Genomic DNA, 27,743 nt, shown 5'->3' with positions numbered 1-27,743 from the left:
TTATCTAATTTATTATTATTATGCCAAAATATATTATTATTATATTATTACTATTTTACTTCACCATCATGATTAGTGGACATGGCATCTATTCATCCAACAAATTATATTAAAAATCATATAATATCATACTAATCTGAAACTAAATATGCATATTGTCATCAAAATAGATAAATCATTATAACTCCACTAGAATTAAAAAATATTTTATCAATTGTAGCCACATATCTTACAAAAAGTTACACAAAGAACTTCTCAATCACAAATATAGGATGTACAAAAGGATAAGAAATCCATGAACCAACAACAAGGAATATTTATCTCTCATGTGCTATCATTGAGCTTCTAGATCTCAGCATTTTCATTCTTCGTCTTAAAAAAACTCTTATATGGTATTAGTCATAGGAATTCTGTTGCATAGCCATTGAAGAACATTTGTCTCACATTTGAAAAGGCCACAATTCACATCCAAACTGCCTATAAATTTTGACTATAAACTACTTATATTGGACAAAAATGAAATCAGAGGCCAAAAAATTATGAATTGGACTTGTGAAGCCCAATTTGCAGTTGGGTACAATTTACTATTTTCAAAAATACTTTTTAATTTAATTTTCATCAATTTGCACTTAGGTAATCTTATTTTTGGATTTGATTATTATTCTAGCATTATATGTATTTTGTCAAAAAAATATTTGGTGTAACTTTTGGAGAAGGCCAAATCCACAATTGAATGGAGAGACTTGCACTGGAAACCTCTATTATATATTCAATATCGGACTTATTGCATCTTAGTTTAGGTTTACAGATCAGATAAATACATATTAACATACCAATATTAATTTATAAAGTTACAAGTGGAGAGTTACATCTTAGTTTAGTTTTAAAGACCAAATAAAAATATATTAACATTAGTTTATAAAGTTACAATAAATAATTGTTTTCTGTTAATTATTCTTGAAGAGAGTTTGGATAATTACTTTTACAGGAAAAATGTAAAGCCAATGAAATATGATGTAAAAGAAAATCTCCAAAAAGTAAAAAATATATACATACAATCTGTGATAATTTGTTGAGTATTGTAAAAGAAAATTTTTAAAAATAAAATAAATATACAATCTGTGATAATTTGTTGATTATTATCATTTGATTTTTTGAATATTTCTATTTGCTCTAGCATTTTCAATACAAGGAAACTTGCATCCAAATCATTGGAGTTTCTAGTGCCCATAGTGTTCTTGTAATGACGGCAAATTACAAGTATCCATTAGAAATTTTATATTCTCAAATTGAGAAGGATTGAGAAAATACTTAGATTTAGCTTTAGGAAATACTTAGATTTAACTTAATGCTCCTGAGCATGCAACATACTAATAACAGGGTCTTATATTGTAAAAGTTTTGATTCTCAAAAGACATCTTACAATATGATTGTGCAGGCTTCAAAAGATCTTCCTAATGTTTGCCCTGTTGACTCCCACAGGCATCTTAAATGTAAATGGCCCGATGGAGTTGTCATAGTTAATCTTAAGGCCAAAAATATTTACAGAATTATTGATCACAATAAAGATATCATTGAGCATACCAACACTGTTTGGTACTCTTCTTTTGAAGCTGATGTTTGGAAAAAATATTTTGATTTCATGTGGAAAAGTCCTATTGAACCTAAAATTAGATGTTTTAAATGGCTTGTTATGCTTGATAAGCTTCCTGTTAAAAGATATCATGCTGATTCTGAAATCTGCAGCCTATGTAGGCTTCTTGAAACTGGTAGACACATTCTCTTTGACTGTATTTTTGCTAAAGAGATCTGGAACATGTTTAATTTCATTTATCCTATTAATGTGAATATTTTAGACATTGTTACTGGTCATATTACTGGTCTTCATAAAGATACAAATTTATTTTGGAATATGCTGTCGTCTAACATCCTCTAGCAGATCTAGAAGTGCAGGAATGAGGAGAGGTACCAAGGTAAGCCGAGGGTTCTTTCCAAGGTTTTTCGGAAACTCGCGCATTTTAAAATTTTCTTGCAGGTCCATGCCACTATGATGATCGAGGAAAAGAAACTGAAAAGATTCATTGAAGACGGTCCTGCTACCTTCTTCTACTATGAGCTGAAACATGGGTCTCAATGGAGAAGAACGTTAGATAACCTACATGCTTTTGATCAAACCTGTAAAAGGCTAAACAAGGAGATCAAGAATAATGTCAATGCCAAAAAAGAAGAGTTGTTCATGTTAACCCAAATTCAAAAGTACAAAATTTTCGGGATGGAGGGTCCGCTCAGCTGGACTGCCTGTGTTGACATTCGTTTGGATATTCTGCACTAGTTGATTGCTCCTCATGTTGTGATTGTTTTTTGTACAGTTGTTTCTCTGGTTTCAGATGGAAGCTAGGCCTCCTTATTGATACTCTTTGAACTTCTCGGTTGTATTTCTTTTTGATCCTCTTATATCTAATAGAAAAAAAAGTTTTGATTATTTTTTCTTAGAAAATAACCAACTTCTTGCTATTTCTCTCAAGATGATAGAACATTCCTATACATGCATCAAGGCCTAAATTTGATGGCCACATATTTGTCTCGATTTCCTAGAGGCAAATAAATTATTTCTAATTTTGAACATAAGGTCAAAGGCACTCGAAAATTCAAAAAGATGTTGTATAAAACTAATACATTCAACTCTTGAAGAACATTTTTCTAAAACCTTTCTCACCCATTTAAGAGGTGAGCTTATATAACTTGTATAGTGGTATCAACTTTGCATAATTGAAAAATACTGAGACTACTATCAATTGCTCTTTTGAAATGGGGAAAATATAGTTACAATCAAGAATCCTTTGAAAAGAACAAAGGCAGGAAAACCTAATCAATCGTCAAGATTACAAGATATACAATATAACAAATACAACCATCCAAAATGCTCACTACTCCATAAAGCTGTTTGGTACTGATTCCTCCTCTACGTCCATTTCCTATTCCATTAAAACTATACGTATCCATTTACTGTTCCATTTAACCTATAAGTAAAAGGAACATAATGTTCGCTACTCCATGGCGCTACTTGTTACTGCTTCCTCCTCCTCTCCATCCATTTCTTGTTCCACACTTTTAACCTAGTAACAAAAAGAACCAAATCCTCAGGATAATAAAGGACAAATATTTAAGAATGTTCCTTTCATAGGTTGCATAAAAGATAAGTAACCGTATATAATATCAACATTACAGTCTACTAATTTTCATATAAGAATGAAGGGATAAAAATAATAGGATAATAAATATTAAAATGCAGCGAGATCATCCTTGTCATCAAGAATGATCATCCTTGTTCCATTGTTGCAAAACTAGAGGCTCAAACTTATAGAGTTGATTTTGAAGTTTGATTAGATATTAACAAAGAGCAACAAAGATTTAATAAAAGCTGCAGTAATGTTTTGAAGGCGGGGATTAGTAGATTAATGATTGAGGTATATACAGATATCCTCAATTTTTAACTTTCAAACTAAGTAGAGAGAGGGATTTGATTATACATGTGCGTGCATATTCGAGTGTAAGAAAGAATGAGATTTACAATTTAAACAAATGATTATAATAAATGCAAAGAAAAAAAGTGAATTGATAACCTTAAATATTAAACTTCATTGATTAATCTGAGTTAGTATAGGATTGGAATTACAGTGTAACTTAGTCCCCCAACCGTGAGGTTTTCTTTTCTGTAGTCTCTTTCTTGCTCTAAATACCTTGCATTGATCTTTGTCATCTTACAAAGATTGAAGTCCTACCTCTAACATATAATTTCACAAAGCTGAAATATAAAATTTGAGAACATAATGAGCAATACAAGAAGAGTATAAGGTAAAGTGAAAAGGTGCCCTTATTCATAAACCATGTTGGCGTACTGGCTAGGTTGTGACCCGAGTATCATCTTTTATAGGAAGCAGCTTCATCAAAGTGCAATGCACTCATTGCATCATGCTCTAAAATCTACACAATGAAGATAGCATAGAGGCATATACATCACATAACATGCTTCAAGAAAGCCCCAAGATTAACTCACCATCCTACCTGTTGTAAGTAATCCTTTACAAGATACCACTAATCTAAAGTAGCTTTAGAACTTGCACTATACCAAAGCATCTGCAAAGTCAACCTCCATGGTGCACCAATAATGAGCTTTAAAGTTTGACAATATGCCTCCACAATTGAACCTCGATAATTTTGCAAAAAAAGGGGTAAAAATTTATTAAGACAGAAAGAAATACAACAAGGAGAGCTCAACAAGGAGCTCGATCCTGAGCAACAAGATCATCAAATTCTTGCACCATCTCAAAGGACAGTTGCCTCCTATCCCTAATATTCCAACCCGGATCATGACTAGATGCCCATTTGGCTAAACAATCAGCAGTTCTATTCCATTCACAAGGAATATACGTGAACCTAATGAACTGAAAAGAGGAAGAGAAGAAAAGAATCTGCTTAACAACAGTGGCCAGCTGCCAACTAACATCCTCAAGCTCTTGCGAAGAAAGCATGTTCACCACCACCTGAGAATCAGACTCACAGATAATCTTACTCCATCCCCGCAAGCAACACTGTTCCACAGCATATAAAATAGCCTGAGCTTCCATGAGATTGTTAGATAACCTCGATAATTTTGACAATACACTCTTTCAGCAGTTTCCAACTTCCTCAAAATAATTACAGAATCTATGTTGACAATCCACGAGACTAATTTGAACTCAACACCAATTGCCATGGGCTAGCCATTGTTGTAGGAGTTTACCATTTGACTTTTCTCTTCAACCAGTATCTCTCAGAGACAGAAGTTGCATAATAGTAGACTCAAGAAAATCCAGACATCATCTGACCATCATATATCCCTGTCTTTAGGGCTTCTTTTTTTACCAGCTTCAACATTATATACTTCTTTAAAGGGAGGTATCATCTGATTTCATTGCACAGCATTTGACTTTCCACAAATTATTGTCTCAAGTTTAAGCTTTTGATGTTCAGCTCAGAACACTCTCTGCAATTTTTCATGGACAACATTACCTGTCATATGGAACTGAACATCATTCTCAACTTCGTTGACTTCTGTCTAGTTGTATGAAGGTCTCAACAGTGTCAAGCTTTTCCAAAAACATTTTGTAAGAGCATACTATTAAAATTTACCAGTTTTGATAAGCTTCTCTTGTAGCTCTCCATCAACATAAAGTCTGATCTCAACCTCAATTATAATCTCAATTTCAGCAGCATAATATTGTGGGTAATTAACCATTTCTTCCTCTTTTCCAATCAGTATTTTTATTTTGTTGCTTCTCATGCGTTAAAACAGTTACCACTCTGCTTCTCCCACTTCCTCCAATCAGTGTGAATAGAATCGTACATCTGAAGCCCTAGGAATATCGTTCCAGATTTGTACTTTCTCTGTTCTCACCTCTAAACATTAACATTTACCATGATTCATAATCTCAAGGTGAATCCTTTAGTCCAAGTATTCTGCATGCCAGTAACACTATGTTCAATATCACACAAACAAGTAATCACCACCTGCCTCATTTGCAATGTTGTTTCCTGAGCTTTTCAAGAAGTGGATGTGAATCTTTTGCATGTATACCTTTCTGTTATTGGCTCACGTTTACAGTTGGGATAAGAAAAATAAAATCACGAGATTGGAAACTTTTCATTTAGGGTCAAGAAGGGACATTCTAACTTTTCAACTTTGAACAGATTAATTAATTTTTTAAGCTTAAGCTTTAGATAGTAATGAGGGCTTTTTTTTATTTGTATCCTAATGAGGGCTTATTATAATTGGATTGCCACTGAAATAGAGATTGTGTTTTATGACAGCTCCACTTGCCTGCTATTTTAAGACCAAAAGTATGCATAAGCTTTTGGGTTTCATAAATAAAGATCATATGTACTTGCATTGTGTAGCTCTATGCAGCTGTGAGCCATATGTTCATTTGAGTTGCTCACTGATTGCATCAGGAGGACTCCTTAATGAAGCATGGAGCAGATTACATAGTGAGAAACTGACAAGAGACCAGAAAAGTATCTGCATAGCAAGGTTCATGTTGGAGAATAATGAACGTCATCACTTGTCACTGTAAAAGGGCCAAAGAAGAGTCCAATAATGCTTGCAGGGAATTTGCCCAAGACCAATGGGGCCATTCTGGACAATCCTAGGAGGAAGTCAGATGCAGCCTTTCAAACTTATTCCAACATGCATGGCGAATGACTACAAGAAGACTAGTTTGCATGCCTTAAGCTGTGACCTAAATTGCATATGACAAGAAGGCTTCAATGCCAGAAACAAACAAATCAACTCTGCCTAAATAAAGTTGAGGATGGGAGGAGATTAGAATTATCTAGCAGTAATATCCAAAGAGTAGCGAAGTTTCATTCATTTGTTTTACGAAAGGGTAAGAGTTCATGAAATTCCTATGATTATTGTAAAGCTACACCACAATAGCAAGGATAAATACTCTTATTTACTGAACTAGTAAGCATCTGGGTAACTACCTCAGGTACATAATGCATAAGCATTTTTTCAATACCAGACTTCAAAGTGAGTGCAGAGCTAGGACAGCCACTGCAGGCCCCTTGCATTTTCAATTTGACTATGCCAGTTTCCCTGCAAGAAAAAAAAAACAAAGACACAGATCATCCTTGGGCATTAGCTTAAGCTGATAAAAAGATTAAAAATAGAATTTTCTAAGCTCATTCTGAAGCATGTGTTGCCCCGGGAATAAAGATTTAATAATCCAAACACAAATTGTATGTTATTGCAGCTACAGTTCTAGCATAGCATAAAAACATACGGATCAAAGCCACACCGCCATCATCTTGTACAGCTGGTCGTATGCGTGTCTCTAATAATTCTTTTATCATGGCAACAGTCTCATCATCATCCTGAAAAAACAAGTAAAAAAATGAAATACACTTGCATAGAATTATATGTTAATTGTCAAAGTTAATTTACAGGTGCCTCAGAATGAACTCAAAGATCTAATATGAGTGTTATGAGACCGTATAAGTCTAAAGCTGAAGATTAGTATATTATACCCATTTAAAACACCTTCTGACTTGAAATCTTTTGTTTATATTATACTTAAACAAGTCTTAAGAAAAAGGTTCAGCAAAGCAAATATAATTCTGGTATGACCTTTGCTATCATGATGATATAACTAATGAAATCTTAACCAAATATGAAAGGTGAACCTGCACTATTCTACTTATCAGAAATAGCATTCTAGCATGTGTTTTCCAATGTTACATCTCTTGGACCATAAGAAGACATGATAAGAAGACATCAATAATGCTCATAAAAGAACTAACCACTTATCTCTCTTCATTCTTATGTAGCCTGTAGTGCCTACCATGTTTGCATCTTGTTATGTGTTTCTTCTTTTAATCCGATCCAAACTCCTGATATGTTAGTGCAATACTTTTGATTACTGATCTATTCTTTTGTCATTGCTGATGTTGGTAGTTGGTTATTCAGGTGATTCAGTAGTGATCATTTATGCATGATGTGTATGCCAGAGATTGATGTTTTATGATGGTGACTGTGATGGAGCCTAAAATTTGTGTCTCCATTTATACAGTCACTGAAATGTATTAGACATCATCACAAAGATAGGATCGAGACACTGTTCGTGGAAGTAGAACTAATGGTCTTGAAGGACAGAGGGTGCTTGAAAAATTGGACATCTCATTACCTGAATGAAAATATGCTACCATTTACTTCAGTATTCCCTCAATAGTCTAGAAATTATCAGCAGTTTTGTTTCCTTCCAGCCATCACCTTCAGTTTTAAAGTTACATCAGGATTGGTTAATTGTCTCAAGATATGGGTTGAATAAAGAAAAATATGTATATGTTATGCTGATTGTTTATAATGAGATTATTAATGGTGATACAGTGATAAATCTAAACAATACTCAAACACCCAATGCAAGCCTTCAATGGAGCAGCAACAGTCATATATGGTGACGATTAGAAATGAATTTGGCATCCTGATGTTTGCTTATATTCAGTTTTGGGTTCTATCTCCAACGAACATTTGGGGTATTTCTATATTGATCTATATCTGAGGGATGGAAAATATGGACATACTTGTGTTGTTCCTCTTCAGGATAGCTGCCTTTTGAGAAATGCCACTCGCCAGTCACCAATAGCTGCCATAATTGCAAATTTTTCAAAATCTAAGCAAGACAACTCATCATTTCAACATTTTTCTGAAGTAGTTAAATATTTTCGTGAGTTTGGCCATGTGGTGCATCATATTTGTAGCCGTGCATCATTTGCAAGGTTTTTTGGGCTGAGAATGAAAGAAAAATACTTATGTATCATTTTGATCAGATTATTCACACAAGTGACAAAGTGGATACAAAGGCAATGAAGCTGCATGCTACAGATACATCTGGTTTGAGGACCTTTTGATATACGTTTGGATATGGAAATCATCACACATCCAAAGAGAAACATTGACAGTCATAATCACGCCTCTTTACAATGACAGTTTAGCTGTGGGCATGGCCAGAAGACTGAGAATGGCGCTTCTTCAAATGGAACTCAAATATCCCATTTTTTCCCTGCATCTCGTCATATTGTTCAGTTTTCCAATGGGAAGGGTCCTGGAAGAGACACACGCATTATTTACCAATGGGGACATCTCGTGCACTACCAGGAGTTACCGATCATGTTCCAAAATCAATACGTAGTCTTCAAAAATTACATCCAACACTCACGCCATTCCAGTCAAACACTTTTTTGGGAGCATTAGGGATTGGGTCACCTGTTCTCACTTGTGAATTCATTCAGTAAATCCTATCTAACAATTTCCGTCCTGTTACAGGTTCATGTAACGTGAATGCGGATGAGAGGGCACCAAAGTTCAAGAAAAGTGTATACTAGAAGAGATCCAAGTGAAGTCACAGAGGGATTTTCCAGTCAGGCATAGGAGTGGAAGTTTTCATGGCAACTGATTGAGGAGCCCGTGCAAGTCTGGAGTGTGAAGATTGCAAGTGAATACTGGAGATTGTGTGTTTCCTGGAAACTAATTTAGGAAAATCCCATGAGAAATATAGACATGTATATATCGGGAGATTCAACCTGTAAATTATTGGACCAGGATACTATTAAATGGGGACGCTGATTTTGGACGGAAGCCCTGAATATGCGATGCATTTAAAATATACAGTTTGGAAGGCATGTTTATATATAAGATTGCAAACAAAACAATGGAATCAATCTTCACACATGCATAGAATCTGGACACGTCGGCCACAGGGTTGTTATGCGGATCCGCCTGTGTGAAATATAGTATACGAGTTCAGGAGTTGTCCATGCATAAAATAAAACCTTTAAACTCAAGCTTTGCCGATTTCAAAGGCATAATATATAAAAGTTTTAGAACTACCGAATAGTATTAAATCAAAGTTAAGTTAAAGTTTTAGTTTTTCGTCATGAAAAGGTGTGGTGTTTGGAAAAGCAACCGACACCCTTTGGATATTTATAAATATCAGATGTAAGGGGAGACAAGAGAGACATTCATATTTTCAAAATAACTTTCTAGCCTATGTACTAGGATATATTATATTATTTATTTGGTCAAGAAATGAGCAATTGAACAAAGCTTCTGGATTTCGGATTATCGAGCAGATTTATATGCAAGTCCAGGATTGAAAATTTGCAATAGATTGATCATCCATGAAGAGTGTCTACATATAATTTTTATTTTCCGGCAAAATCTGTAAGAAGAATTTATTTAATATATTTGCATTAGAGTTTAAATTATTATTAATTGTGTCCTTTATAAATGTCTTTTATTTATTTTTTATAAATATTTTAATATTCAGATAAGTGGATTGGATCATTATCACATTTTAAATTCGATAAGCATAAATATTGTGAAATATTTTATTTGTTTCCATATTTATGTCTAATTTGTCTCTGTAAGAGTTAAAGTGCATTTTAGACTTATTTAAAATTGCATTTAAATAATTGATCCTTCATGTCTAATTATTAAAATAGTTTATAATTTGGATATATTAGATTTTATAAAGTTGTACGTTTCAACTAATAATTTCGACTCTATTGCCCATCTAATTAAGCACTGGTCTTTTGCTCTTAATTCATGATCCATATGCTGGCAATTGTTTGAATTCTTGCCTTAGAGAAAGTAATATATTCATATGATACATTAATCTATATTTATACTTTATTTAAAACGTTATATCCATCATTTTCTTTTATTCTCAGATCTCAAGTCTAAAGTTTTCCTATATTTCTTACCATTTGGAAAATATTTATTGTGTTCGTGTTCCGATTGATCTGTTTTAAGTGTCTTGGATCTAAGCGTTTCGTCCAAGATTAGGTGCACCCGCCTCGGTCTTGCAGAGCCGGAAGCGCAGGGGATTTAGATCACATTGATTAATCCTGTCAAGTTGGCCTTAACCAGTTGGATATCCCAGCATCGAGCAAACAAGGCTCGTAGGATTCCAATCTACGGTTTTGGGAACCAACAGACTGGATGAATTTATATCTCATTATGATGCTTTGATTTCGAGATTAAAATACTTTTATATTTTGTGACCCGGTATACTATCTCCTGTGTTTAGAGATAGATTTATTAGCAATGTTACCTGGGGATTTGTTTCCGACATAATTGAAATGGAACATCCTGAACACTCGAAAACTTCAGGAAACCTGTCCCCTAGCTGCCCATAAAATTAATGGTTAAAACTTTCATAATGTATTTTGACTTCCACTCTCATGTGAACACTCAATTTAGATTATTTAGCACAAACATTTATGTTGAGGTTCTATAATATATATAAGCACTCTTTATCCATGTTTTCGTATAAATTTAAAAATTTTCCCCATTTTTTATATAGCTGTGCCCATTGTTGTCCCCCTCTGCGGGGGGAAAATATCTGTCCTGGAAACCCATTTCCCCATACCCCCGTTCCGAAAACCTGAGGTAACATAATTTAATAACATAGTTACAAGACTTGGATTTGCCTCAGACTCAGCAAGCTGATTTTTGACTCGGCCTTGATGTCTGAACTTGGCAAATGAAAAACCCAAGAAATTCAAACATTTTAAATGGTGTAAATCTTATATCATACATCATTTAATCAATCAACATCAAAGACACAATAATTGAGACAAACAGAAGCTACTTTGCACACATACACAAGATAGCAACAATCACATACATATAAATGCAAATATTTGAAGAAAATAAGTTAAACTAAATAATACATTAGAAACATAAATAGTATCAGTCAAATGTCTACAATATGAAACCCATGGAATCAAAATTTCAAAACATATATCAAAATAAAAGCTAGATCCCATAAGACTAAGGCTCAAAATAGTCTACATCAATGATTAGTCAACTCCACGACCTTCCCAAATAAATATAGTAGTAGTCAATCGATCTGCTGATCTATTTTTTAAGACCCCAATATTCATCTGTCAAACCTTTTTTCTCTCTTTCTTGTGTTTGCAAATGAAGGAATGACCTTTTTAGGTTTTAGAGAAGCCTATAAAGCAAAAAACTGTCAAACCAAAATTTTAAAAAAATACTTATCTTTTGCCTTTTAATGGCTAACTGCCAGTAGAGTCCACAGGGCTTGGCAAGTCAGCCGAGTCTGCCTGACTCTTGAGAGTCAACCAGGATTTTGCCTAACTCAGCCAAGTCAGAGTCCAAAGGCACTCGTGTGCACATACTAGTGTGTGTACCTTGCTTGTGATGGGTGGGCCACAGTAGGAGAGGACTAGAGGGTGTGCACATACTAGTGTGTGTACCTTGCTTGTGATGGGTGGGCCATAGTAGGAGAGGACTAGAGGGTTCCTCGAGGTTGAGTGGTGTGACCAACTACCACTGGGGACCGGTGTACAAACATCAAGTAGTCCCAACTGAAAGTGAAGACTCCTTTGGACTCGTGACCACTAACATTGTATCTATATTTTATCTCATGTATTATCTTATTGTTTCATTCAAGATCTCTATGATGTATTTCCTTCAAAGTTCCTAGACTCAAACTCAGAAAGGCTAACTTGAATCACAACTCGACAAAATGAAAAAACCCTTGAAATTATATACTTTTGTAATTATATATATATTCCATGAATCAGGACGAGACAAAAAAAACTCGGCCAAGTTTGCTCAGCTTAGTGACCTGGACTACCCACACAACTTGCAGCAAGTCATGGAACTCTGATTTCCTTATTCTTTTGTACATGATATTATTGTTCATATGATCTTTGCACTTGTGTAGTGATTATGACTATAATCATGACATTGGGTTTATGACTCATTGAGGTTAGATGTTATTACATGATGTTATCCTTGATTGTATTTATATGTACAAGATGATGGCCCAAAAGATAGAAATTAGTGTTATTATATTCTCTACAGAATATGGTGATTGTTAATGTAATTTCCATGATAGAAGCCTGTGTGTTGACCTTAATCATTTCCATTATGCATGTATGTGACCCCCCTTATATGCCTCCAACATCCTTGGTAGGTTAAATGATCTCAAAAAGATCAATTCTAAACATGTGGACCCTTAAGCTATCAATTTTACTAAGTTTATGACCTTAATTCCTTTCTTGCGCATATGTGCCTTTAAATGGCACATATGTTTCTTTCTATTACGCATCCACTCCAAAATGGTGCACCCATTCTTTGCCTCCTGCGCATACCTCCAAATTCTTCCCTGTCACTATGGTAGCATCTATAACTTGTTTTACACATTTGTAACGTGTGTTGAGAAGATGTGTGTTGTAAACATTGGATGATAATGTTTATATTGTATTACTTAATTTTATTATGTAAATGTTTCATCTAGATGGACGTGCAATATGGAGAGATTCCCATGGAATATTCTCGATGAGTTGTATTGTACGATTGTGATATTATTTGATGTAATTGTTTAATATTGGGGAACTAAATTAAATGCCCAATATTGGATGTGAGGTCAAAAGGGTTAGGTAGCACATGGTTTTATGTAAACCACTTGGTGATTTTGTGGGAGCTTGTTTCTATAAAAGTAACTGCAAGGGTAATTGTCAGGTGACATGAAAAACCGCCGTCAAGGACCAGGTACAGATATCGAGCAGTCCCAGCTAGCAGTGGAAACTCCTTTGGACTCGTGACCTATGCCATTTCAGCTTTGTTTGATCTCATGTATGGTATCTTATTGGTTCATTCCAATGCTCTAAGGTTTATTTCCTTATTCTTTTGTACATGATGCAACTGTTCATATGTTCCTGGCACTTGTGTAGTGATTATGACTATATTCATGATATTGATGTTAACGGCTCATTGAGGCTAGATGTTATTACATGATGCTATCTTCAGATGTATTTATATGTACAAGATAATAACCCAACAGATTGAAATTAGTGCTTCAGATTCTCTACTGAATATGGTGATTGTTAACATGACTGTGGTGGTAGAAACCTTTGTACTAGTTGTGTATTGACCTTAATCATGGCACATTGTCTTCATTATGTGTGTATGTGACCCGCCTTATATGCCTCTGACATCCTTGGGAGGTTAGATGATCTCGCAAATGATCAATTCTGAGCGAAACGATCAGTTCTGACCCTGATTTGATTCCTATGCATATGTGCCTTAAAATGGCACATACGTCGCTTTTTGTTGCACATCTACTCTCGAATGGCGCATCCATTCTCTGTCTATTGTGCATGCATGCAGATTCTTCCCAATCCCTGTGACAGTTGCCACCTCCGCATCCATGACCTGTTTCTGCGCATCTGTGCTCTGCAAAGCTGTGCATCCACAATAGAATGTAGTTCTGCAAGAGCTGTTCAAGTATGAGCATGTGATTACCCTTTGTTCTCATGGTTCCATTGATGCCATCACAGTTGGAATCTGACTCCATTTAGTGTATTGGTTGAACAGATCTTCAAAGTTAGACCTTGCATGTTTACAGTTCTGTGATGCCAGTGGGTTTTAAGGGATGCTATGCAACTCAAGAGGCTTGTCATCGCCACCCAAACACTCTTGTAGATTCTTGTTGAGCGGTCTTAATGTAGTGGCAATAGGACCTTTGAGATAGCCCTTAGATCTCAATGGCTTGGTATTGTTCATGTTTTTTTTGTGTCTAATGTTTAGTGTTCATTAATGCATAATGATATTATTATGATTGTACTGTTGGTGTATTCTCATTGTCAGTATAATTAACTATGCCTCGTTAAACAAAACAAACAAAGAGAAATTGTATTTGTATTCCTAAGGGTTCTCTGGTGGCCGTGACATTACCAATAATTTGGACTTCGAAGCTGATATCAACACTAGCAAAAGGTTTGGATATCCATGTTGAATGCTTCTGAACCCTCTGAGATTCTTGCTCCATCCTATGAGAATCTTAGTTTCTTGTAATTTAAAATAGGTATACATTTTTGTAGACAAGCTGAAATGGCTCATAAATGGGAGATCAAGGCGTTTGAACTTTGAACAATAACAGAGCTCTATGAGAAAAAAACTGCTGCTAAGATATTTGTCAGTTAACTTGGGAAGCAACATTTGTGCAAAATTATTTAGTTAATTGTATTAGAACATGTAATATCATAATAAAGTGTATATGTGCACTTGTATCAAGCAAGTAGTGTACTTTGTTGAAACTTCAATCTATTGCTCCATATAAATACTTTCTACTTTTAGCATATGATCAAAAAGTTAATATGATGCTCTCAACTAAGAAAGCATGCAGTTTCCACTAAATCTCATTCTTTTGTTTTTACCAACAAATTACATAAAAACTAGCCAAAAATTAGCAAGCTTGCCTGGCAACATTGCTTGACATCATGGGAAAAAAACTTCTGTGGCCAGATAAGCATGAAAACACTTCAGTTTTACATTTTTACCTTTCATTTCTCACTACTCATACACACTGACAATATTCAATGCATGTTTAGGTGAATCAACGGATTTTTGCTCAATTTTGAGCTGATTTGCTGAGCTTTTAGGCAGCAATCAGAAGTTGTCCCAAATTGTGTTTTTTATTAATCAGCTTGTTTATTTTTACTATCATACTAGGGTTTTATTCTTGTTTTTATTGATGTTTCTTAGCTGGCTGCTGGAGTTTATATTTTTTTTTTATGATAAAGACAGAAACGCAGATTTTTAGTTTGAAAATTGACATCAAGAAGCAACATGTTGGTGTCATGCCAGGAACCTTACTGGGAAGCATGGAACATTGCAGAGACAGGTAGGACTAGTTGTGTAGAATACATGAAGGTGACAAGACGCATCACCTCCCTCAAATTTCATCTTGCACAAATCCACAGAAGAGTTGCTTCCGTTGGTGATAAAGCAAAGTTCGAGAGATACAAGAGGTTAACACTCTACTTCCTTCATTAGAAGAGTAGATTAGAAAAGTAAAGGACTCCTTCAACCATGGCAACTGTAATGGGTTCTTCTCTTGAGACTAGAGTAGTTAGATCTCTCATTGGCCTATGGATACAAGACTCTTCTAGCACAAGTCATTAATAGTCAGCCATCTACATCACATTCAGAAATTCATCAGCTCTTTGTTCTACATAACACTCCTGATGCCCAACTTTTCCTTGAAGGTACGGCATGCAACCAAGAGAAGCAAAATGAGGCAAGGTTGGCAATTGTCAATTTTCGGTATGTCAATATGACTATAGCATACCATGCTGTAAACAGCTCTTATTGGGAGGTAATTGTCACTAATTTGATAGTTGCAAGGAAATGGTGAATCACCACCTCTTACAATTTGAGAGTATCATTAGATGGTGATGTTAGATGGATGGAGTTCTCAGTGGAGGAACAAAAGAGGATTTTGCACAGAAAAGAGTTTCAATATTTGGGCTAATGGGTGAGCACATGGCAGGAATGCCCTAATTAACTTTGTTGTTGCTTCAAGGGATCAATTGAGGTTCCTAAAGTCAACCAGCACCTCTAATGCAAAAATAATTGGTGAGAACTATACCACATATTTAAAGAGGTGATCTTGGAGGTGTGTTGGTGGTTAGTGTTGTCATTGATGTCAACCGTTTGCCTGCTTAATGTTCAAAGCTTGCTGATGACAACAATATGTGCTGATGTTGATATGTTCTAGTGGCAGTTTGATGTTAACCCTCTACCTGCTTATAGCTTAAAGCTTGCTGATGACAATAATATGTGTTGATGTTGATATGTCCTAGTGAAAATTAGTGTTGTCCTTTTGTATCAACCTTCTATTTATTACAGTTATGAGACCATGAGACGAGATGAGATATCGATGATTCTGTTGTTAACTTTCTGATGACACATTTGTGGAGTGATGCAGAATGTTTACCAAATGCATTGCTCCTCTGGCTTTAATGTGTTGCGAAAAACAGATGTTTTGCCAATGATAGATGGTTGTGGTACTGTTGGCTGAGTTTTCTCAGCTATAGATATCTACACAATGGGAGTTGATGACTACTTCATTGTGTTAAGCTATTGGATTAAGATGTTGATGTTGCGATGCTGGCCAGAAGTATTCCAGTGAGGAATGGTGTGTGTTGATAGTGATGTGTGTTAAGTGTGTTTGCAGAAAACTGCTCTGGCAGCTGCTTGGAAGAATGCTTCACATCCATCCATGTTTATTGGTATGACTGTGTGGTTTTGAACCTAGATTGTGTTTCTTGTGTTTGTTGCACTCATATCTTTTCAGGTCCCGATGTTGCAGCTGATGTTTGAGAAAATTGTTGTATGTCAGCACAATCTTGGTGCTGGACTGGTCTAGGAAGTGCTCCGCATTGATGCTTCCAGTGTTGCAGCTTGCAGGGATTGTTCGCAACGTCTATGCAATGTCTTAGTTCAGTTTTCAGAAAGAGATGTATACTGCAAGTATGCCTTTGGGGATGACTTTCATGATTGTGTTTTCCTGGCTTTCCAGTTATTAAGAACTTTGAGTCAGTCTGGCTTTGTCAGCTTGACTCATTGAGGATAAATGATATATGTTCTTGGGAGTGATATTGGATTTTCAAGGAAAATCTCCACGCAAGTTATTAAGTTCTTTAGTGCTGCACTATGTTTAGAGTTGGTCTTTAGTGTTGTTTGTGGCTATCTAGTCAACAAGGCTTGTTCTCTTGCTTATGTTCCTGATTGCAATAAACAATGTGTTGAGTTGGTATTGGGTTTCACTGTGCCATTTGGAGATCTGCATCAAATGGTTCCATGTTGAAGATGTGTTTTGGGCTGACTAACCGTTGCTACACGTTACCTTGCTCCTGACTTTGGAGGATGTGCACCAAGCATTAGCATGCGATGTTTGGGATTACATTGGGTTACGTTATTATGTTTTGGTTACTATGTTATTATGATTGGGTCCTCTCTATCTCCTAGATGGGACCACTTTCACCCCAATTATATTTTGGTGGCTGACTTGTCAGGATTACCCTTTGTCCCTTGTTCTGTCCAACCTAACTGATGGTTGATATTTATTCGGATGGTATAAGTAAAAGATTGAATCACTTGCACAGTGAGAATGGTGGAGGAATGATGAAAGATGTGGGTTTGAGGCAGTAGCAGTGGGTGGTGGAAGTTGTGGACTGAAATAATAATGGTTGCTAAAGACATCATGTCAAAGGCATCTACATTCTAAGGAGAATGCTAGGAGTCTGCAAACGGCCTATTTCATCATACTTCATTCCATATATTCTGGGTTGAGGCAGTGAGCTCCTCATTGGATTTTCTTGTATCTTGCCTTGAAGAAGTGATCTTCAGTTGCAAAACCTTTGTACCTAGCCCCAAGGCAATTGTCTTCGCAGCATGTTCAGCAGTGAGCCTCTTATAGCATTTTGCATATATTGTGAGCAGATTCTCACCATGGTTTTCCTCTCCTTGGATTTTCCATGTAAATCTAGTGTTCTCTTGTGTATTGGTGTTGAATGTTTTATCTTTTGTTTGAGTTTGAGGCAGTAGCAGTGGGTGGTGGAAGTTGTGGATTGAAGTAATAATGGATGCTAGAGACATTGTGTCAAAGGCATCTACATTCTAAGGAGAATGCTAGGAATCTTTAAAAGGCCTATTTCATCATACTTCATTCCATACATCCTGAGTTGAGGCAGTGAGCTACTTCATTAGGTCTTCTTGTATCTTGCCTTGAAGAAGCGATCTTCAGTTGCAAAACCTTTGTATCTAGCCCCAAGGCAATTGTCTTGGCAGCATGTTCAGCAGTGAGCCTCTTGTAGTATTTCACATATATTTTGAGCTGATTCATGGTTTTCCTCTCCTTGGGTTTTTCACGTAAGTCTAGTGTTCTCTTGTGTATTGGTGTTGAATGTTTTATCTTTTGATACTGTTGTTCAAAGTTACATGTTTGGAATCGAAGTAAAAGTTTAAACTTGATAAGAGATTAATTCTCCCACCCACAGCTTCCAAGTGTGTTCAAGGTGGGTGTGCGAGATGTTGTCCACAAACAGTGTAGCAACGTATGTGGCAGCCAGCAGGCAACTAGAGGGGAGGTATCCTACATTGATTTTCTCCTTAAGAATACTGGCAACCTTCCAAGGGTAAAAACCATGGTGCAAGAAACATAACAAAATACATCAGCAATAGCCTTGGGCGCTTAAACTAATAAAACAACACAGTGATGGTAGAGAGCCTGTGTGCCCAAGTACAACACAATTTGCCACCAATCGCATCACGTTGCAAAGCATTGCAGCATCATGTCATCTCTTAAGCGGATGCTAATGAGCACTCCACAGGAAGGACTCTCTTTATTGCAAGAAGCTGAGGGGGAATGGTATTTAAGACCATCTTGATAAGCTATTTGCCAAAAAGATGGGCAAGATCCTCAAGATGACATACAAATTGAAAGTAGACAGCTTGTGTGGCTAGTTACAACACAATTTGCCACCAATCCCATCATATTGCAAAGCATTGCAGCATCACTGTCATCTCTTAAGTGGATGTTAATGAGCACTCAATAGGAGGGACTCTTTATTCAAAGAAATTGTAGGGAAAATTGTATAAGACCATCTCAATAAGTTTTTTTCCAAAAAGACGAGCGAGATCCTCAAGCCGACATAAATTATCAATGATATTCCATTATAAGTTTTTATTATTTTAGATTACTACTTTTTTGTCATTTATAATCCAACTTACAATTTGATATTTTGTTTTCTTTTAGGTGTCAAAAGCAATGATACTGCAAGTTTTAGGAATGTGGACAAGGGGACTATTTTTTCAGGATGACAATTTGTTTGGAGTTTGACAATGGCTATATAAATAATGGGAAAATTTAAAATACATAGAGAAATTTACATATATACATAACATTCCGATGAAAGCATGGACAAAGCATGTCATTCAAACATTATAGAACCTTAACATACAACATTTCAATAGTCAAAATCAATACTCAATATGCATTCATACGGAATTCATCGTCAATAGCAACAAGAACAATAACCAAACTTCCAGATTGAAGCACGCTACCATCATTTAAGTTTAATATAAATTATCAGTGTAGATGTTGTAGAGATAGCGCTACAATTGCTCTGGAAGGTAACTTTGTGCAGTAGTGCCAGAACATGAAATAACATTCTTATGAAATACTAACATAAAAACATTGAAAACTGTGGTGGAGTTGACTGTTGCAGGTTTGTCATCGACTCCAAAAAGGGCTGCTACAGATAGTGGGTCAAGTATATCTCGCAATGCTCTTCTAACTCTAGACCACATTCACCAATGATCTAAATTGAGATTGAACAATTACACCCCTAAAACTACACCAACTCATTGTAAGTGGACTGCTATTAATATGATTAGGACTTCTATACAATTCCAAACATGATATAGGTCTGTTACAAGAAAATGGCACCTTGATGCAACTTGGAATATTCACAAAATGTTCTGCAAAAAAACCCAAATCAACCCAAAACCAACATAGCACTAATGTATTGCCACATAATGACATAAAGATACATGTTACAAGTTTCTAATGCGCTTGTCAGACTTTCCCAACACCTAGAGTGTATAGCATTACTGTAACAACATTCTTAATTTCACGATTCTCAATGTAGCATTGTCAAATACTAATATAAGGAACCCAAATAGAAAGAATAGCTGCCAAACAATAATAAGCATGTTAGGAAAAACTTGGAAGGAGGGACTCACTTTAAAATTAAAAAGGAAAGTTTTGTAAAAGAAAAATCAGATTTTTAAGTTTTGAGGCAGCCCATCCCATTGGTGACACATCAATCCTGGGAACATTCAAGACGCCCCCAAGGTGTCTCTGGTCATTCCCAAAAAAAAAAAAAAAAACTTGACATTTGTAGGTTTCCAAGACATTTCCTGTAAATGTAAACTTTCAACAGAAAAGGACAGAGTGCGGATGTCCCCTAGTCGTCCCCAAGTCTCAAAAACATTTCTACTACGGGGATGAGGGTTTTTTGGCCAAGGACGCATCCTTGAATAGCACTAGTTAAAAGATTTGGTGAGAGTTCCACAATTGGTAGATGTAAGGAAAAAAAATCAGGGGTTGTGATTTTTCTATATCAGGCCACTAACAATTCACACATAATTGACAGGAATGGACTGAAACAACTCCAACAACAAATTCTTCCAACTAGCTATTAAAGTATTATTGTAATTTAGCTTATAGTATTCATTCAAGTAGTTTGGTTAGTAACTTTCTATTCTATAAGTCAATCAGCCAGTTTTAGTAACTCCTATTATCATTTCATGGTATCAAAGCATAGGTTCCTTTTTTGGTGGATTTTTTAAGGAAAAATTTGTGGTTCAATTACCTAGAAATTTCAAGCAAATTTCTAAAAAGCAATTTTATTTTTTTAAACAAAAATCATGGGATTTTTTTAAACAAGTAAAATGTGATTTTTTGACAGATTTTTTATAGAATAATATTAGTGATTTTTGTCCTTTTTTAGGATTTTTTTGATCTTTTTTTTTCTTCAACCAAAATCAATTTTTTTAGAGCAGATAACTTTTTTATCATTTTTTGTTTAAAAAATAATCAAATTTTATTTCCAAAGACCAGACGTAGTTTATTGGAAAAGTTTTGTAATGAAATTCATGGTATCAAAACCTAGAGATTTTGGTAAAATATTTTCTTAAGTTCTTGAATGATTTTTTAAAAGAAAATCATGGGTTTTAATTTTTCTTGCAAGGGTTCTCTGGTCCTGTGACTGAGTGTAAAATTGTTACTAAATGATTTAGACAAGATTGTAGGGTATTTTAAATCATTTTTTATACAAAATGAAGATTTTTGACCATCTAGAGTTTGACAATTTTGCACAAAATCATGATGTTGTTTTGCTACAACTTTGTTTTTGTTTTTTATATTTTATCATTTTTCATCAACAAAAATTTTTTGAAAAGTTGTTCTTGGTTTTCATGCATTGTTACACAACATCATGATGGAAGGCAACCAATGAACGCTCACTATTTTTGAGAGTAGTATCCCAAATTATACCTTTATTTAATTTTATTCCTCGGTTAAGTCCCACTTAGTGTCCTAGGCTTCCACGTCAATTATGCTTGATCCAACCTTGAATTTGCATATATTCATGGCATCCCCATATCAAACTAGAGCCTTGATTGAAATCTAAGCCCGTTTTGGGTGGTCAAAGGCAAGTTGGGTCATCCTTGACCTAACAAATGGCCCCGAATTTGAATCAAGAAATAATTGTCTGATTTTAGCGAGATCCCCAAATCCATGTCATCCTTCTCCAAGTTTTGCACCATGAACTAACTAGAAGAGGTATATAAACAAAGCTACCTCCCTCATTTTAGCAAGCTATGAATTCAAAATCACCTTGACTAAAAAATGATAAATCAAATTCATCTCTCAAGCAATCAAGCAAGCATTCACGACACAAGGAGTGATTTGTAGATCTAAGCATTTGCAAAGGCATTCATGATCTTCCTATCCTAGATGCAATATGAAGACAATATCAAAGCCAACTTCATGCATATTCATAAGAAATTTGACATCAATAAGATTTGTGAGGTTGTGAGCACTTTATCAAGCCTCTGCTACATATTGGCACACTTACTTTTCAAGAATTTTCACCTTGATTTCAAGGTTGATTCCTTAACTAGGCTCTAACTTAGGCAAGCCCCTTTCCAAAACCATGTTCCCTCTTTTCCTACGTGCAGGAAACAAGTGGTACCCACGTGAAAGAAGCTACAAAAAGGTTAGAGAAAAGCTATAATTTGCAGGTTGTTGCATCAAAAAGTGTTGGGGTAGAGGTGAGTTTGATCTGCCCTTGACCCTCTAGGTCACCCCTAACCTCTTGTTTTGGGCTAAAATTCAGTTATGAGTTAGTCATTGTCTCTACTTCCCAAAGTGGTGCAAAAGCATCCTGGGGTAGCTAGCAATCTTTCATCACCCAAAAAAAATTTGTGCTTTATTTTCCTATCTGGAAGATAATGTGTGCAATTCTTCGTTCTTGCATTTCTGCATGTGCAATTTTTGTAGCTTATTGAGGACCTAATTTGGATCATTCTTCTATAATCACGCATCATTTGGATTCCTATTCGATGAGTTATCATTGTTTTTTCTCTCGAGTAATGTGGTCTTCGTTGACACCTTGACCAATTGGTAGATTTTCATTGTGCGATGGTTCGAGGCACTTTGTGGTAATTTTTGGATCATGTGTGGGTTTGTATCCCGAGTTGCGCATCTCTATGTGCTTATTCCTTTGGAGATTCCCCATCCTTTGGAGATTCCCCATCCTTGAGTTGCATCAAGTGGTATCATAGCAAGGTCCATTCCTTGGTCTTGATCATTGGAAGGTAGAACAGATTTTGCGGCTGCGATATCCTAAATCGGTTTTTTGTGTTGTAGCAAAGAGTAGATCTAACCCACAATTGTAGAGGATTTTCTCACAAAACTCAAAGAGATTGGGAATACCTCCAAGGAGAGTCAAAGGTATTATAGATAAGAGTTTTAGGGCTTTGCAGAGGCAAGTACAAGCCTTACAAGATGAACTGCGAAGGAGAATTCCATCACAAGTTGGTCAAGATAGTGATGAAGAAAACAAGGAAGAACACTTTGAAGAAGGTATAGAAGATGCCCGATATCCAAAGAGGCCAGATTTCTGAAAGTTGTGTCTAAAATAGGAAAGAGACTTAAGATTGAAATTTCCAAATTTGTTGGTAGCCTTAGACTAGAAGAATCGGTTGAATGGATTAATGAGAAGGAAGAAAACGTCGAGTACAAAGACGTGGAAGATCCTGATCAGGTCCATTTTGCAAATACCAACCTTAGAGGACATGCAAGTGTATGGTGGAGAGAAGTCCAATTGGAAAGAAATACAAGAGGAAAGGAAAAGGTGACTTTATGGGATCAAATGGTTGAAAAGTTGAAAAAAAAATTCATTCTAATGGATTATGAATTAGATATGTTCAAGAAGATGCAAGGGTTAAAGCAAGTTGACAAGAGTTTCGCATATTCATGGTTAGGACCGGTCATTCTGAAAACCAATAAGAAAAAAGTTTTTGGGTACATTTTTCATTTGAGACCTAGTATTCAAGAGGATTTAGTTACAGTTTGGCTCACAACAATTGTAGATGCTTGTTAGATGGTATTGAGGGTTGAAGAGAAGCTGAACAAAATATTTTAAGGAAGATCGAATAACAAGAATAGATTTGATAAGGCCAGTGCATCTAGGAGCAATGTGATACTGATTCCTAAGGAGGTCAGCAAAAGATCCAGTAGTAGTCAGACTATTAATGGTTACAAAGGTGGACCAAGAGGAAACAATGAATTCTTAAGAACTCTTTTTCAGTGTGGTGAAACAGGGCATAGGGTGTCCTTATAGAAGGATTGCACATTTGGATAGAGAAACTCTCTACTTCAAAGGAAGGCACATTAAATGTTGTTGAAGGCAGCAAGGTCCTTATTAGTAGAAGCTTTTCTGCATATATTGAAGAGTTGGTGTAGAGAAAGAACTTGTTTAGAACTAGATGTAAATGTAAGGATAAGTTACATAATATTATCATTGATGGTGGCAGTTCTGATAACTTAGTTTCAAAAGAAATGGTTAGCAAATTGAAGTTGGAAAGGAGGAAGCACCAAATCCATATATGGTTAGTTGGTTAGAAGATGATACTAGGGCTAGACTTGATGAGCAATACCTAGTAGCTTCAAGATTGAAACTTATTATGATGAAATATTATGCGATGTCTTGCCTATGGATGCTTATCACTTATTGTTTGGCAGACCATGGCAGTTTGATAAGCGCATTGTGTTTGGACATGTTAATACCTATTGGATAAGGAAAAAGTCATCAAAGTATGAGTTGTTGCCTTTGGAAGACAAAGGGGATGCAAGATGTGGAGTCAGTAGGATCTGCCCAATTAACATGAAACTCAGAAAATTGATCCACTAGTTTTGGAGACGATAGCTAAGGAAAAGAATATCCTTTGGTGAACTTTTGGAGGGTAAGGCACAACTGACATCTTTGACCTCACTAGTTCAAAGGATGATGGAAATTCTGAGTACTGGACAGAATTGTGAAGCTGACACTGGACTGCAGAAGGGTCTTGTGGAAAGGTCCGAAGAAAAGGTGGTTCTGATAAGTAAATGTGAGTAAATGCAGCAAGAGGTTTGTGGTGGAGTTACATGAATTGTGGATAAGGTAAAGGATGATAGTGGGGATCAGTTACTATTTGTTGCTGATAAGAATTTGAAAGGAATGGTAGGAAAAAGGATTTGCAGAACTTGAAGAAGGGCAACAAGCAGAAGCTCAGGTTGCAGATGAGGAAGACTTGTGGATTAAGAATGAGCATGGAATTTATGTTTTGAATTCTGTAAAAAAATTCATTAGTTCCTCTTATGGAACATCTTCTATTCACCTAGGGTGTCTCATGCAAGAGCCTCCTTGGGTAGCTGGCAATTTTGCATCACCCAAAAACAACTTGTGTTTTCTTTTCCTAACTGGAAGATCATGTGTGTCATTCTTTGTTCTAGCATTTTTCCATGTGCTCTTTTGGTAGCTAATTGAGAACCTAATTAGGATCATACTTCAATGATTGTGCATCATTTGGATTCCTATTCGATGAGTTATCCTTGATTTCCTCTTAGGTAGCACGTTCTTTGTTGGCACCTTAACCGATTGGTAGATTTTCATTGTACAATGTATAATTCATGTGTGATGGTTCGAGGCTCTTCATGGTAATTATTGGATCTCCAGTCGCGCATCTTTATGTGCTTATTGGATCAACCATTGATCTTGTCTTTAGGGCTTTTTCTATTTGTTGTAACATGTTTTCTTGATATTGGAGAATGTGATTCTTTGAGCCATCTTGTGAGTCTCAATGCCTACAAATATAATTTATGTAGTGTAAGGTAGGGGAGCTACAAAAGGAAATGTTAGCTTTGAGTCTTGACAAATCATTAGGGTGATCTAAATTTGGTTTTCTTTGTTTGCCTGCAACCGGGAAAGCCGTATAGCCTAGGATCTATGAAGCGAGTTTAAATGTAATTGGATTACACTTTGATACTTTGTTGTTTTGTGATCTTCTTGTTTTTGATGTGTTACGCATTGCTGCAAGGTTTGGACATCTCCATCACAAATCTAGTCCTAAAATCGATTCCTAAATTTTGGAAAAATGCAACATTCTCCATGGGAATATAGGGTTCACAAAAATGTGATAAAGGAACAATTGTGTGATGTGTGTGGGTGGTTTATTAAAATGTATGGACAAACTAGGAAGCCCAAATGTATTTTATTTCTTACATTGTAAGGAAGATGATCTGCTAGACTCAAGAAGGCTCAACCACTAAGTGGATGTACTAAAAGTGGAAATGCAATCTCTAAGGCAAGGTAGAGAGAGGTTTTTCTGCATGTACAAATGGACAACAAACTAAGAAATCAATTTTAAGGCTGGAAATGGGAAGCAGAGACAATGGCTAACTTGTAAACTGAATTTCAGCCTGAAACAAGAGGACAGGTCGACAATAATGTCCCCATTTTCATGAACATCAGATTCAAGGGATTAGCATATTATCGTGACCTTTGTAGGTTGATTAATGTGGGTACAGGGTCTTCTGAGGCAAACGCTTGGTTAATGGAGGATCTTATCTTCTCCATGATTCCATACGTTCCAGTTTGGTCTTCGTTCGGGTCAGATCAGGCTTCATTTGGGGTCCATTTGCTATACTTACTATTTCTATTAAGTCCGAGGTTGATCAAGAAGGGCTCTTTCTATTTTTAGTAAGGCAGACATATGGATAGAGGATGCAGTGGTTGATTCCCTGGTTCAGAAGATTTGTTGAGTTAATGAGATATTAATTTTTTAATGGCCTTTATTGATATTTAATTATTTGAGACTTGGGTTATATTAAAGTTAAAAATTAACTATATAATAAAATGGGGACCACGTTGAGGATAATGAGTAATTAATACTCACTGATTAAAAGTGTGATTTATTAATGATATATTAAAGTCAACTCATTATTGTAAAAGATATCAAAATATTAAAGCGTCTTGCTAATGAACATTCACGGAAGGTTATAAAAGAGCCTTGGAGAGAAAACAAAAGAATTCTATTGTGCATTTGACTTTTACAAATTCATTGAGGAGTTGTGCTAAGGGTTTCGGATATTGAGAGCTGAAAGAATTGAGAATTCTTCCCAAGTTTTTTTGCACTCTGAGCTGGTGGAACTATCCAGCGAAATTGTGGCCAGAGGAGGCATCATTCATTGCCATCCATTGTTACAATTTGTGGTTGATTTTGTCCAAGATTTTTCAATGTCTGGTCCAGAAATTAATTTTAGAAGAGGTTTCAGCATTTTTTTAAGATATAGTTTACCAATGCTGAGAATGATATATGATTGCAGAATATAGGCAGCTGCAGCTTTAAATGGAGTGATGGCAGTCTTGTTTACAGCCTGTGATTAATTACAAGGCCCTGCACTTGGTTTTCAAAGGCAGTGATTTACATTTAAGGGGCATGTTTTGGGTCAAAGGTGCTGACAATTTCAATATCCAAGCATAGGCGATAATAGTGACAGTTCACAATTGGCTGCAATATCAATTTGGATGTCAATTTGAATACATGTTGCTGCTATAGGTTTCAATAGTTATTTAATTTCTTACTTCATGCATACACTTGACATTGTAGATGGTTTGAACTAAATGTGGAAGAACAAGAATGTGCACCAAATGTTCAATGCAATGCGATATTCAAATTGCTCATAGTCAGCTTATTAAATTGCATGCCAAATGTTTGTGAAAATGTCCATCGGGCTGTAAGTGCACAATTTAAATGTAGAAATCGTATGTATGCATTCAAAAACACAAAAAATATTGCATTTGCAATTTAGTTCTTTGCCTAGATATCTTAGAAATCATTTGCAAGCATTTAAATGTCATTTTAAACCATTCCAACTAAGCAAAAACAATCTGAAAAATGGAAGACAGTGAGATAGAGCTTGCATGCAAAGTGTTTGACAAAATGTCAAACATATAAAAAAGTAAAGCAATTTGGTGTTTGTTAGAGTTAGAACCAGCAGACGTTCTTATAATGACCTGTAGGGTCAGGGGTAAGTCAAACCTACCTTTGACCTTGCAGTTTTGATAAAAACGACTTGCAAACCATAACTCTCAATCTGACCTTTCAATAGTTCCTTCCTCGCATGCACCACTTGTTTCCTGCACACAAAAAAAGAGGGAAAAGGGTTGTGGAAAGGGGTGCGCCTAAATCAAACCTTAATTGAGGAATT

General features: G+C 35.8%; 1 pseudogene across 1 annotated transcript in view; it reads right to left on the bottom strand.

Moving 5' to 3' along the window:
- Positions 1-2,769: 2,769 nt before the first annotated feature.
- The window catches only part of LOC149561341 (nifU-like protein 4, mitochondrial), a 49,933-nt pseudogene continuing 24,959 nt past the window's right edge, over positions 2,770-27,743 (bottom strand). The window contains exons 4-6 of the transcript XR_016363803.1: positions 6,825-6,915; positions 6,526-6,637; positions 2,770-3,116 (exon numbers count right to left, since the gene is read on the bottom strand). The product of XR_016363803.1 is annotated as a nifU-like protein 4, mitochondrial (transcript). The remainder of the gene's footprint in view (positions 3,117-6,525; positions 6,638-6,824; positions 6,916-27,743) is intronic.

The sequence above is a fragment of the Cupressus sempervirens genome, chromosome 4 (genome assembly GCF_028749045.1).
Source record: "Cupressus sempervirens isolate cs-2001-9-10 chromosome 4, ASM2874904v1, whole genome shotgun sequence".
NCBI lineage: Eukaryota > Viridiplantae > Streptophyta > Pinopsida > Cupressales > Cupressaceae > Cupressus > Cupressus sempervirens.
This window is presented reverse-complemented; position numbering and strand designations above follow the sequence as displayed.